Here is a 15,230-nt window from a genome sequence, read left to right on the forward strand (position 1 = left end):
GTGACGTGACTGTGCTGCGTAGGCAAACGCGCCCAGGCGTCTTCTACGCGACTACACACAGAACCCGGAAACCAACACAGATCAGCTCACAACACAGCGCGCCACAATTGGGAATATGAAACTGTACTTTTAAATCAAACCGCAAGATTGTAAATTTGGTAAAGTACATTTATTGGACATCAAATGTTTAGAGAATATTCTGCGATTTGCATTTTTCTTTGCTCTCGATCCAAAATAGTTTGTCTTGAGGCAAGCGATGTTCGTGTGCAGTACACAGGGTGTTGGTTTACGATAAAATAAGCTCTTCAGTCGCACTGATAATCGCATGGCTGTTCCAACAACGAGGCACTAGGCCACCACAACGGTCTGTATGTTGCATCTAGCCGTTAGTACCGCGTAAGGGCATACTTGTACTTGGCGATCGTCCCATAAAATGGCCAGGGTGCTAACGTTGTTCACGCGGAGAAGCAACTGGCGGTTATAAAAGCCATCCGCCGGTGTCTGGTACTCGTGACACATACAATAATGAAGGATGTACCTGTTTTAAAAACATAAAAAATGAAATTAGTCTCACCATCAGATCTTTATTAAAATTATTCATTTTATATATTAGGTCGGGAAATTATTTCATAGCTAGGACAGTGCAACTGGGTATTATACGTCAAGGGGGGGGCTGTAGGATACTGAGACAGTCCCCCAGTGCAGGGGTTGACAGGGAGGCAGTGCAGGTGGAGAGTGGAAGGGCCCAGGAACGAGGTCGCAGACAGTGGACCAGTTGTAGCAGGGGAGAGGGAGAGAGAAAGCAGAAGCAAAGAGGAAGGTTTTGAGGTGCTTCCGTAAAAGGAGATGGTTCTCCTCAAGATAGTGCGCGGTACAAAACAATATGCCACATAGAACGAACAAGTACAACTTAACCCGTCTTTAAAGCTACTGTATAGTAATTAAATTGCGGTATAAACTCATCTAAAGAGTTACTTACATTATATTTGCATTTTCCATTGTGTCTGTGCGTAGGGCAGCCCCGAAATACCACTCCTTCTATGCCGACGTTATTTCTTCTAATGAACGAACATTAAATGGCTTTCGTTTCTGAAATTATATTCATTATCGTTTACGTTATTGCACCACACCCCCAAAAAGAAGTCTTTCGGGATGGTCCCGGCCTGTCAAGGTCAAATAACAATAGAACCTTATACTGAGTCGTGGGCCATTCCGGCACCCAGCAAAAAATTAAAGCAGCTGACCTTCACTTTGAACAAGCACACATTCCTAGTTAGCTACATTCAGTGTAAGGCCATCTCACAGGACTTGAAATTTACACTCCATCTTTGCATTTTGTCTGCGTGCATTTGCAGCCCCAGAGAACCATAAATACGGAGACATTCTATATTTTTTGAAAAATGATTTATATTACTGTTTGGTTTAATTTAATGCGCAAATGAACAAGGTTGGATAGACACATTGCATGTACACTGAGCAATCACTTTTATTTACACATTACATAGATACACATATTCAATGGGCCTGCAACATGAAGAGACTCGAGAGAACAGACAATCAAATTACAATAATTTAAACCGTGATGTGTATTTCTCAATGAGCTCTGCTTTAGGTGTACATGGAACAGAGGCAATGTTGGGTGGCAATGCAGTTGTCCCCTGCACAGGTTCGTTCACAACTCCATGTATGTGCCTATCTAGGACATCAACAATAAGTCTCTCAATAAACTCATATTGCATATCCTGAAACACTGGTTTGATCACCCATTGTTTACTTCTTTTAGTGAAGGCCTTATTGTAGCGAAGCGTCCCTAAAGTTCCGGTCGTCCTACTTTGTTGACGGCCAACATTATGGTTATGTGCCAAGACCGCTAGAAGAGTCCGATTTATCATGCCCTCCATGCCAAAATGCAATCGTTTTGGCCTGTACTTTAGGCACATATTGTGGAACACCTCCAAATCTCCTGTGTGGCAGAATTCCGTGAGTCCCCTCAAATCTCTTGTTATAGTTTTATCAAATACAATCTTTTCAATGGCTTTGTGAGTGGGTGATGAAGGAATCAACCACTTCTTCTTCCGTGCCTCCTCTGTGGACAAATGGCCATGTTCACAATTGTGGAAATGTTGGTTTGTGGTCCAGCGGTGAACGTTGCTACAGTGTAGCATTACTGACCGCCATTTTTCCAGTAGAATTTCCAACGACCCTCCACATGTTTTTGAGCTCCACCAAAGATGGTTGCTGATTGACTTGGACCACTGTGAAATACCTTGCATATCTTTTTTTTTACCTGCAGCCGATTTTTTTATTGATTGTTTTTGCAAGATGCCAAACGTCAAATTGGTGATTTATATTTTTGTACTCTTCCCTCATTGTCTTGGCAATTGAAACGTGTCTGTCCGTGGCTATCAGGTCGATCACCATTCCCCACGATTGTAGTTCTTGCAATGATGCTACAAAGCCAACTTTCTCCATGGCCACTGAGGATGTACTTTGTGACACCTGCACGACCACCGAACTCACAATTTTCTTACTTTCCATGTCCTGAAAGTGGTAGGTGCAGTACTTGGACAGTGCGACAGCCCAGGATTTTCAGCCATCACCGGCTAGCCTGAACCGTTTGCCCGCGAATGTACTATCAATAGACATTTTTTCCATTCTCCAAGCTTCGCTAATGGCTGGAAATAGATAATCGGTTTGGTATTTGTAGAACTGAGTTTTCGCAATGAAATGGATTCCCACAAACTGAAAGAAAGACTAACTTTTTAAAACTTGAACCACTAAAAAGTGCAGCCGCTGCACAAAGTAGATTGCCTGCTGGCAGTTGCCCCAGCATGGGTTGTGCAGACCATGAGAAAGGATGATATTTTGTACAGGTGGCATTATTTTAAGGTTAGTGCCTCGAATAGCACGAGTCACATTAATCAATGGCTCCCCACATACTTACAGTATTGAACTATTAACAGTGAAAAACAACATAATATAGTGACCAGGACACTAACCTTCTTTTGCTTTCTTTTCTTTGAAACTTTCTTGCCTCGAACTTCAACATCGGGACGCTGTTGCTCCGACTCATGTGTGCATGTCTCCACTTCCTCTTGCGCTGCAACGACTATATTTTCATGATAAGCACATCCATCACGCACTGACGCTCCATCGACTCCCTGAAACATAGAACTTTCATTAGTATGTATAATAATATTGAAAACACAAAATGTACTTGGGGACCAATACCCACGTACATCTCAATAGCAAAACACAAATGAACACTTTGTGTAGAACATTCAAACGACAATTATTCACGCATTGTTGATCTAGTTAGATGGAACTGTCAAGATCCATACCTCGGGCTCCTCATAGACTTCCATTGATGATATTATTGAAGATGATGCTTCACTAACTCCCTGAAACACAGTAATTGCATTAGTATGGTTTTCTATTTTGTTAAAAAGAACATACACTTTGTGCAGGCGTCAACGGCTCATCTAAATAGACCTGCACAAATGATCAGTTGTCTAAAATAAATAATGGATATCTAAATATGATTCGATTTGCTCGATCGTTGGAAGTGTCACCACCCAGATATCTGCATCAACTACTAGGGGTGATGTTCTTGTAGAAGAAGCTCCGTCATCTCCCTGAAACATAGTACTTGCGTTAATAAAGAAGGAAGTATAGCGGATGTAATCACGTCATATGATTTCGCTTGATCGAACTGTCAGTATCCATACCTCGAAATGCATAAGAACATCAAGGGACGATGTAACTGCGGTGCAAACTTCTGCAAGCTGTTGCGCCGACCCGTAACTGCATGCTCCCCCTTCTTCTTGGACTAATGCTCCATCGACTCCCTGAAACATAGGACTTTCATTAGTAATGAACACAATATTGAAAAAAGAAGACACATAGGAGGGCGACGACAGAAGGACATATCAATGGCTAAAAACGAAAGAAACATTGTGTGTAACAATCACGCTACAAGAATGCAAGATCTGATGATCTCCATCGATGGAACTGTCCGGAAACGTACCTCGAGCATCTGAGTGACATCAACGGTTGTCGTCAATACGTTGGACTCCTCAGCATCTCCCTGAAAGACAGTACTTGCATTATTTTGGATAACAATAATTATAACTGAAAACAAAGACTAGAGGACGAGTACAAGGGTGTACCATTAGGTAAAATAATCACACGATAAATTAAAACTATTGATTTACATGCCTAAAACAAGTCAGTGGCAGAATAGCTAAGTAAGATTACCCGATAGGAGCTTGAAGTGGCTGATGACTGCAATAACGACACAGATGGAGAATTTTCCGCCTTCATATTGAGTGGATACATAAATGGGGAAATTATTGTTAGCTAATGCTACACACTACAGCAAGGCCGAGAGATAAATACGTAAACTTGACTCACCAGTGGAGGGATGTGGACGAATAGAGTGGGAATAGCGGTTGAGAGCAATTTTCGCCTCGCTCGCGGTGTGTCCTTCTTTATTAGCAATGATGTGGAGTACATGTCTGAGCTAAAGTGCCTGCTGCAGATGCGGTATCGATCACCCCTCTTGTCCGCAAAGACTTCTAGGACTCTACTTTCAAGCTCAGACGGTGGATATCCGCAATATCGGACCCATTCTCTTATCTGATCTATTGTCTTAGGGAAAACATGCATTATAGTACCTTCAGATTTATTATGGGTCTTCGAAGGGCAACTGCCAATGGAACAGGCAGGCATTGTGGAAAGTTCTGAAAAGTAAAGATCAACAATTCTCTATGAATACCAATGTGTTAAAAAATTAAATGACACATAAAAGGTTCAATGCAAGGTTCGTTTTGGTTCTTGGAACTATACACGTTATTCACATGCGGATAAGTATTTGAATAACTTTAAAAAAATAGAAAGATAATTTGACTAAACTCAGAACATGTGACTAGTTCCTTGCATGTACTGTCTTGAACGAAAAGAAATTGGACGCAAAATGATTATGGTACATGGCCTTACCTTGACGAACAAACAGTTAGATGCAGAGATCAGAGTAGTTTCTTGTCGTAGAACAGGGAGCAGTTCACAGGTTGCAAACTGACGAGTTTCCTCGAAGTGGTCACGGAAGTTCACAGAGACAAAGAGCAGATAACCAGCACCTTCGCGGGTTGACTAGCAAAGCGCAAAGAAGTTCTCATTAGAATATGAAGTGGGTTATAAAGAATTCGAAACAGGGGTGTGTTTGTGAATGAATGACGTGTATATGTCGTGGCATTATGCGGTTTGCAGGGGGCCGTCCAGCGTGAGGGGGGATGCTTGGCAGGAGACACGGGGTCTGGAGGTAGACATGGGAACAACAACCCATGCTCTATAGACCACTTTGAAGTGTACATGGTCTTTGGCACCTCTTGGCCTTTATCGCTCCCTGACAGCTCCACTTGCCAGCACAAGTACCCCGGTGCGAACTGCCTTTGATAGGGCGGGGGGGGGGTGGATTGGGGCGGTGGTCGTGCAGACAAGACTCGTTTGCCGCAGGACCTCACCAAGGAGAGGCCATCTAACTGCATGTAAGAGGCAGGCTGCAGGATCTAGTACATGGAAGGCAGGGGGTGAGTTTATAAATACCTCACCCTCCCAGGAGAATATATGGGTGCAGTTCACCCTGGAGACCCTGGATGCCTAGGCAGTTAGTCAGCAGCAGGCTGGCCTGTGGTGGCAAGGCGGCACGGGCCAGAGGGGGTCATCTCTGTACCCGGTGCCCAAAAGGATGATTTATTATGATCAACCATATGGATTATTTACCTATAACCATGTTTTGTATCAATAAAATCCAACGGCCTTCCTTTTATTGCCAACGCTTGAACAAAGTGGTGTGGTAAGTATTTTTGGGGGAGGAGGCAAGGCCGGGAGGCTTGATGCCAACCCGCAAAATAACATATGTATGTCTGCTGCATATGGGTTCAACGGTTATGTGGATTGAAGGTGGGCGGCCAGCGTGAGGGAGGATGCTGGCCGGAGACATATGGTGTGACAAGACAAGGCACAGGAAGACTATTCAATGGAGACACACTAGATTCATTTAAAAAATCAAAACAACCATTGTTAAAATATATGTTGGGTTTTATTTTAGATCTTAATTTCAATTGAACATAAATAATAAACATTACACATTGTAAAGTTCCGGTTGCAGCACATCCAGGGAAAATCCGCGGTATTGTCCACTGTCGCTGGGGAAATGTTGTCTAATGGCAAGTACCGCACAGGCAGGTATTACTCTCCGAACGCGGTGTCCGAGCCTCCCGTGAAGCCACCAAGTGAAGCAACGATAGGCCACCAGCCTGTACCACCTGTGAAAATGAAAGATGCAAACTGTATTAAAATGACAAAACTTTCTTATCACTGTCGATTCAGGTAAAAAATGTCATTCTGCTTTGAAAAAAATTCTATCTAGAAAATGCACAATATGGAACCAATTTACATGCATTCGAATGATATGTAGATGTAATTTTATATGTGGGAGACGACCATGAAATAGTAGTGGCATCACTGACATCACAACCAGAGTATACTTACTCGTTACTCGGATTACGCGGACGAACAGTGCCGCGAAGTTTGTGCATAAGCACCATCATCATCCTCAACACGGTCCGTGAGAGGCAGGCTTCCCTGAACTCTGGCAGCTCGGTGATGCATTGCGGACTTGGCTCGCCTTCCGAAATGTAGGCCAAGCACCCGGAATTTTCACGGCAGCAGCAGTTCTCCTCCTCAGTTGGCATTAGCTCGCACCGATTGCACGTGCACCAGGTGGAGACGCCCTCCATGCGACATGGTCCAGGCTCTTCATCCGTTGACTGGTCCTCCCAACTGCCGTCCGAATCCCCATCGTTTTCGCGTGCTTGCCTTTCCAGTAGTTCTTCCTCGGTGTACTCGGGCTCGTACATATACGGCATTATTGTAGCCATTGTGTGGTAAAGAAAGTAAAATAATTTACAGAGATGGTACAGGTGTTCACAAGGCCTAGAAGCGGCGAAGGTAGCTGACCAGAGCACAGAAACGAGTCACAGAATACTCAAAGTAACACAGAGAGAGTAATGGAATCGAAAATCTGCTGCTGTGTGTTGTGAAACGGTGTGTTTATACTTATAGAGGAAAGAGGCGTCCTGCCATTTCCATGGCGACACTTCATTAGCTGAGGCGCAGCGATTGTTGACACGAAACGTGCTTTGGCGTTGGGAAATGGGCGGTACGCGTCTGCTGATGTCAGGCTCAGGGGCGGGGGATTTGATTTAGTGCCGCAAAAGCAGGTGAGCCAGGGCGATGGGGGGAAATGATAGGATTATTAGAAAATGGCGGCTGATTTCGAGTGCGTTAATGGACGAAAAGTCGGGTAAGGTCCATAGGAAAGTTTTCTACGATCTACCGATTTATGCTTAAAAACACATGGCCGAACCGTAGGGACAATAAAAAAAAAATCCCGGAACTATCCTTTAAGCATTTATGTGTTTGATATTTTGGTATGATTCCCTGAGTCAGTGCTGGTCTAGTCCTGGACAACCTTACTCTTATTAGAGATCAGGGCAGTGCTAGCTTCCGGATATTACTCGATCCGTCAACCGCATAAGAGACCATTAAACATCTTACTTTGTGTCAGCGGCTACAGGAGGGTGGTATCACTGGGACAGCATTTCATTGGTTTGCATCTTTTCTGTCAGACCGTACTCAAACCCTTGCTCTTTCCTTTTCGGTCTTCACCATCGCCTCTCACCTGTGCAGTCCCCCAGGGCTCAGCGATATCTCCTCTTCTCTTGAATATCTATTTTCAGCCCCTGGCTAGCCCGATTCATTCGCATGGTTGCCAATGCTATTCATGTTACGATGATACACAACTAATCCTCAGAGTGGATCAGAATCCTAGCGAATCTGCAGCTCGTCGTCTGAGGGCTGCTTTGCCTCTATAAGGAACGGAATGAATACAAATTGGCTCAAGTTAAATGGTAATAAGACCAAGTTGTGGTCATCGGTCCACCGGCTGCATGCTCTTTATGGACCAGAGTTTTTGCCCCCCCAGCCCCAACTTAGGTACTCTCCCTACTCTGGTAGACTCTTCTCTGTCCCTTGACTTGCAGGTGAGCGTTAGGTGCAGTGCTTGCTTTTATAAACAATTCTTTTTTTAAAAAAAACGTGGTCCCTTTTTTGCCACAACCACTGAGAGGGTCAGTAGTGGCCTCCGCAGTTTTAGGCATCCTATATTATTGTAATGCTATTCTACTAGCCCAGCCCAAATGCCATATGAAGAGACTCCAAAAGTCTACAAAATTGAGCAGCTCGTTTAGTTGTTGGCCTGCCCCAATATGCACAGCTTCACTGGCTCCTGATGGGAAGCAGAATCACATTTAAAGCTCCCGGTCTGACCCACCGAGCCCTGCATAAACGAGGGGCTCTTTACCCTCTGGGGGAAGGTTATTCCCTACTCTCCAGCCAGAACCCTTTGATCTGCAAATATATGCCTTGTTGTGCCTAGGTTCAAAAAGAAAATCGCTGGGTGGCACTGCTTTCTCTATCGCAGCACCAGATCTTTGGAATACTCTTCCCATAACAATGAGGCTTACAGAGGACCATGCCAAATTAAATTTCCTCCATTTCATCCTGTCCTTGGGGATTGTAGCCTTTCACAGCGCCAGGAGACCTCTGGGTGGCAGTGTGCTTTACAAGTGTTACTAACATAACATACCTCCTCCCTCTCTTGCTCTCTCCCTGCACTCCTAGCGGCGAGAAGTGGGGCTATAGAACTCAAACACCCGAATATAGTACACTTTAGTTCTCATGAGGCCTCTCAGCGACACAGGCGTTGCTTTGGGAAGTGTTAATAACCAACACCTTTGAAGAACTCTCTCAATTGTTTTGTCTCAGAGCCCTTTTGAACTTGGACAGTGACTGAACTCCAACACCCAGCATACAGTTCTCTTTAGCATGCTTTTAGCTTTTCAGCCAAATTGCCTTTCCTTTCCACTCACTATCCCTCTCTCAGAGTCTCTTGCTCCATGTTGTGGGTTATCTGGACCATCACTCCCACTGTAAAGGTCACGTTGTCTTGCTTTCAGTCTCTCAATTCTGCCTGTACACCTTTCCCTCTCTTCTCTCTCTTTCTGAGGGTACAATTAAATTGGTCTGCTTTCGGTCCCAGGAATCCCCTGCGCTTCTTAATCTCCGAGCACCTCTCCTGCTCTGTTGGGGAGCATCTGTACTTAAACCCCAGAATATAATTCACACTGTTTTGCTTGCAGTCTTTTCACACAGCCTGTCCTACTTCCCATATCTGCATCTCTTGCGCTTTGCTGGATACTATCTGGAATGCAACTCAAAGCATAAAGATTACTTTAACGTGCTTTCAGTACAGTCTGTGTTCTCAAAACTCCGGTATACTCTCACTACCTGCTCCTCATCTGGCAACGGCTCTACCTGCACCCTCTGCTTCTCACCATTCGTTCCTCTCGCCCATCCATGTTGCTTGTTCCACACATTTCAGGTCATATCTGCAAGCTTCTCCCCCTGGGTCTTGCCTCTTTACTCTACTTGGGAAGTCAGCTCAATAGTAAAACTCAAGGGAGGCAGTGGTTTTTAAACTCTGCTACACAGCGTTGATCCATGTTGCCCTCAGCCAACCTAAACTCAAAGTTTCTGCTCCAACCTTTTTGTTCTGCAGAGCTGCAGACAGAGTCACCAGATCAAGAACAGTGACAATTAAATGTCTAGTTCCAGCACTTCACTGCAATGGTGACCCATTTAGTAGAACAAGTTACTTTCTTACCTGGTAACGTTCTTTCAATGGGATGGTCCGACGACGAATTCTATATCTATGACATGTAATCACCACAGCTGTGCTGCTTCGGAAACTTTTCTCGGCGTCTGCGTCGATGACGTCGATGCGCTGTCGTCGAGGACCTCCTCCGATGTCCGACGTCATCTGATGTGATAAGTAGGACGCACGACGCCCTAAGCCTCAGTTGTAGTTTTTTCCCCCAGAACGTGTGACATTAGTCAACTGCCAGTCAGACACAAAGCCTTGCGGAACGTAAGCTGCAATCGCAAAAGAAATTCTGCAGCGGGGACGGCAGGGCGGGAGCGATATGGAATACGTCGTCGGACCATCCCATCGAAAGAACGTTACCAGGTAAGAAAGTAACTTGTTCTTCGAGGGGATTGGGTCCTCCGACGTATTCCATATCTATGACAGACTCCCAAAGCAGTACCAGAGCAAGAAGGAGGGAAAGAATTTAGAATCAAAATTTAGAATAGCCAATCAAATAGCAGAGCAAAGGACCGCCTTGCCAAAGGCCAGATCCTGTCCTCGGATGGAATCGAGGGAATAGTGACGTACAAATGTATGTACTGAAGCCCAGGTGGCTGCATCACAGATGTTGCGAATAGGAACACCCCTCTGCAGGGCAGTAGATGCAGCCATACCCCTGGTAGAATGGGCCCGCAAGCCAGCCGGTGGGTCCTTACCCGCCAAGCGGTAACACTCCAAGATGGCCAAAATAATCCAGCGAGACAAAGTCTGTTTCGTCACAGCTTGCCCCAAACGCTTTCCAGCGTAACCAATAAAGAGTTGATCGTCCACTCTGACCCGGGACATGCGTGAAATATAAAAGCTCAAAGCTCTCCTAGGATCAAGCCTATGGAGCCTCTCCTCTTCCTTAACCGGAATGCAGAGGATAGAATGCCGGAAGAACAACCTTCTGGGCCAAATGAAATTCCGTCACTACCTTCGGAAGAAAAGAAGGACGAACTCTAAGGACAACCCTGTCCTTGTGAAATACAGTGAAGGGTGGCTTAACTGAAAGTGCCTGTAACTCACTCACTCTGCGAGCGGAAGTAACCGCAACTAAAAACACAGTTTTCAGAGTTAACAGCCTCAAAGGGCAAGAATGTAAAGGCTCAAACGGAGCACCCATAAGAAACTTAAGAACAAGGTTTAAATCCCAACCGGGCACCAGGAAAGGTGACGGAGGCAACACATTAGTGAGCCCTTTCAGAAACTGTGAAATTAAAAGGGATTTTAAAGTAAGAACACTCTTCAGACGAGCGCTTAAAGATGGACAGCGCCGCCAGGTAACCTTTAACGGTACCCACTTGCAAGCCCCTGTGGGCCAAAGAAAGTAAAAAAGGACAGAACCATGGGGATGTCACATGCAAAAGGATCCATATTCCGAACTCTGCACCAGTCGCAGAACTTACGCCAACGGTACAGAGACTTTGTTGCTGGCCTTCGGACCGAAAGCAACACCTCCATCACGTCTTCAGGGAGGTCCCAAATCCTTATACCTCAACTTTTCAGAAGCCAAGCGTGAAATGGAGGGATCTGACCTCTGGATGGAGAACCTGACCCCCCTCCCGTGAGAGCAGATCGTCTCAGTAGGGAAGACGACGTGGAGGGCAGATGGACAAGTCGAGAAGGTCCGGGTACCACGTCCTCCGAGCCCACGCCGGGGCAATGAGAATCATCCGGGAACCGAACTTCCGTAACCTCCGCAGCACTTGCGGGATGACGGGGACTGGAGGAAACGCATACAGCAGCGGGAATGACCACAAACGCGTCTCCTAAGGCTCCTTTTGGAGGAAATTCCCGTGAGCAAAACCTTTCAAACTTCCGGTTGACACTGGAGGCAAAGAGATCCACTTGAGGGGTCCCCCAAAGGGCGAAGATCTCCAGGAGAATCTCCTGAGCCAACTCCCACTCGTGAGAGATCGCGCTCTGCCTGCTCAGAGCGTCCGCCGTCACGTTTTTGTCTCCGGCCAGATGAACTGCCAAGATCGAAACTTCCTGCTGGATGGCCCAGAACTCGAGCTGCATCGCCTCCCTGCACAGAGGAAGTCACCCTGCCCCCCCCCCCCTTTTTGTTGAGGTAGTGCATGGCCACTGTGTTGTCCGTCAGGATCAGGACACTCTTTCCTCGCACAGTCGGCAGAAAAGCCTTCAGGGCTAGCCTGACGGCCCTCAGCTCCAACAGATTGATATGGAGTCTGGACTCCGACAGAGACCAACGACCGCTGACTGTCAGCCCGTTGGCATGAGCTCCCCATCCCGTGAGGGATGCATCCGTCACGATCGTCACCTCCGGCCAGGGAAGCCAAAATGGAGCCCCCTTCATCAAGTTGCCTTCGACGGCCCACCACAGAAGGTCCCGGGCGACCAAGGGCGGCAATTGAACCGGGTCCGACATCCTGCCGGAGGACTGCGACCATTGCGTCTTGAGTGCCCACTCCAAAGATCTCATCCGCAGGCGAGCCTCTGGCACCAGAAGAATGCAGGATGCCATGAGGCCAAGCAAACCTCAAGAACTCGAACGCTTGGAGCGTCTGGGCTTGCTGAAACTTGTGCACCATCTGCTGAATGTGAAGAGCCCTCACCTGGGGAGGAAAACACTGCCCCAGGGAAGTGTCGAGCACTGCTCCGATGTACTGGAGCCGCTGTGTTGGCGTCAAATGGGACTTCTTTAAATTGAGGGAGAAGCCCAGCCTGTGAAGGGAGTGGCAGGTGACGGACAGATGATCCAGGACTTGCTCGGGAGAGCACCCTCTGATCAACCAATCGTCCAGGTAGGGGTAGACGTGAATCCCCCCCCTTGCCTGAGATGCGCTGCCACCACCACCATGAGCTTGGTGAAAACCCTTGGGGCGGAGGTCAATCCGAACGGCAGGACCCGAAACAAAGTGCGAGTCGCCAACCACGAACCTCAGGTACTTCTTGTGCTTGGGATGGATCGGCACATGGAAGTAAGCATCCTTGAGGTCGAGTGACACCAACCAGTCCTGAAGCTGAAGGGCCTGGAGGACTTGAGAGAGAGTAACCATCTTGAACCTGTCCTTCCTGAGGAGTCTGTTCAAACTGCGCAAGTCCATGATGGGTCTCAATCCCCCGTCTTTCTTCGAAATAAAAAATAAGGGGAATACCATCCCTTGCTCCTCTCCGCTACAGGCACCAGTTCTATGGCGCCTTTCTCCAGCAGGGCTTGAATTTCCTGCGCAAGGAGCGGATCCGGACTCAAAGAGAGGTTCCCCCGGTGGATTGTCGCGAGGCCTGTGCCGAAAGGGAAGACCGTAGCCGTGGGTTATGATCTCCAGAACCCACACATCTGAAGTAATGGCTTGCCACTCTACAAGATGCTGCGCCAGCCTTCCCCCAACCGGCGAACCATGGGACATGGCCTCATGACTGAGTGGGAGCGGCTGCGGCGTTACCTGAGGGCAAAGAGGTAACTGCCCGAGCGGCCTTGGCACCACGGGTACCCTGTCATCCACCTCTGGTACCCCTGCGTTGGCCTCTTTGACTGCCAGCTCCTCTCGCTTTACTGAAGGAGGAGTAATAGCGAAAGGAACCTCCCCTCCATTGCTGTCCCCTAGGACGAAAAGGCGGAGGTTGGCGAACTGCAGCGCCCAACGACTTCACTGCAGCTTTTGAGGTCTGCAACCTCTCAACCCTCTTGTCAGCCTTGCTGCCAAAAAGGTGTTCACCGTCAAAGGGCATGTTGAGGAGCCGGGACTGCACATCAGGAGCAAACCCCGACTTCCGCAACCACGCAAACCTGCGTATCACGGTGCTCGCCGCCATGGACCTACTGACGCATTCAGCTAAGTCCAATCCCGACTGAACGGACTCACACATGGCATCCTTACCATCCTGGACCATAGCAAGGAAACCATCCCGTTCGTCCCCTTCGGGAATATGGTCAGCCGCTAACGCAACACAGTTCCACAGAGTGTGTGAAACGAGACAAGGCACAAATGGAGTTGGCCGCCTGAAGCGCCATACCACCAGAAGAAAACACTTTCTTCGCCCAGCCATCAAAACGTTTGTCGTCCCCATCAGGAGGGATGGTAGGGTACGACGCCTGCTTTGCCGGGGCCGTGGCCGCCTGCACCACCAAACTCTCCGGAGTGGGGTGCCTGGTCAAGTAGCAGGGGTCGCTACTGGCTGGACGGTACTTTCGCGACAAGGATCTGCCCACCGCCGGGAGACTCTCCGGAGCAGTCCAAGCCGCCGCCACCCTTCTCTGTAAAGCCATATGGAACGGCAGTACCGGGTCAGTTGGGGGACCAACATCAAGGATGTCTGTTAGATCATCCTGCACAAACTCCCCTGGGGGAGCAGACCATCCCAAGTACTCAGAAACCCTAGCCATAAGGCGCCGGTACGAGGAATCGGCATGAGAGCCAGGCTCAGGCCTACAAAACTCCACCTCCGGAGAGGTGTCCAGTCCATTGGCATCATGCAGTGACTGCCTCAAATCGTCAAACTGACTATGGCCTGAGACAATTTCATCTGGAACCCGACTAGGAACCAGGCCATCAGAATCCTCATCCGCCTCTGAAATATATTCCAGGTGGCGAAAAGAAGGCACCCGAGAGTGCTTGCTCTTAACCAGAGCCTTCCTAGGGGGTTCCCCCGTGCCACGGGGTACCTCCAACACGAAAGGCGTCGAGCGAATCGGCGCCGAGAGAACAGGCATCGGTGCCGAGAGGATCGGCGTCGATGTCGAGGAAATCGGCGTCGACGTCAGATGCAGCGCCGCCAGCATCGACGGCGTCGACACAGCCCTCGGAGCCCCGAGCGTGTCCGACGACCTGAGCGTCGACGACTTCCTCAGAGCCAGAGCCTCGAGAAAGCCTGTCGACGCCTCAGACATCGATGTCTTCCTCGAAGACCTCACAGGTGCACACGGTCTCGAACGCGTCGAGGACCGGGACCTGGAACGGGTACGTCGAGAACGAGTCTCCTTGTCCGAACGGGACCTCTCCCGTGACTCGTGCCGACCACTCTTGCGAGCGGTGTCTCTCGACCTCTCACGACCGACCCCACTCGGGGGCACGGACGGCTTAGTACCCTGCGACTCAAGAATCGCCAGCATTTTCTTCCCGAAGGAAGCCCATTCCTCCGGCGTCACACGGCTGGTGGGGTAAGCGACGTGCCGGGCCGAAGAGGACCTGGAAGACGACCGGTGTCGGCGCTTCCGAGAATGCCTCGAAGAGGCTGAGGAGTGGCGAGACCGACTCCTAGAAGGAGACCCACGAGACTTCCGACGATGACGCGGAGAGTCACCCCTCGAATCATCCGTCAAAAGCCCCGCAGACCTCGACTTCCGGGGCTTGGACACCCGACCTACCGACAACTTCTTCTTACGTTTGCGTAAGGCTTTGGACGTGAGCGACTGGCAGTCGATACAATCATCCGTGTCGTGGGCCTCCCCGAG

General features: G+C 48.4%; 1 protein-coding gene across 3 annotated transcripts in view; it reads right to left on the reverse strand.

The window, feature by feature from the left end:
- Nucleotides 1-15,230, reverse strand: part of SH3D19 (SH3 domain containing 19) — a 1,396,196-nt gene that overhangs the window by 1,076,663 nt on the left and 304,303 nt on the right. The window lies entirely within an intron of this gene.

The sequence above is a fragment of the Ambystoma mexicanum genome, chromosome 6q (assembly GCF_040938575.1).
Source record: "Ambystoma mexicanum isolate Mex_15411 chromosome 6q, UKY_AmexF1_1, whole genome shotgun sequence".
NCBI classification, from domain to species: domain Eukaryota; kingdom Metazoa; phylum Chordata; class Amphibia; order Caudata; family Ambystomatidae; genus Ambystoma; species Ambystoma mexicanum.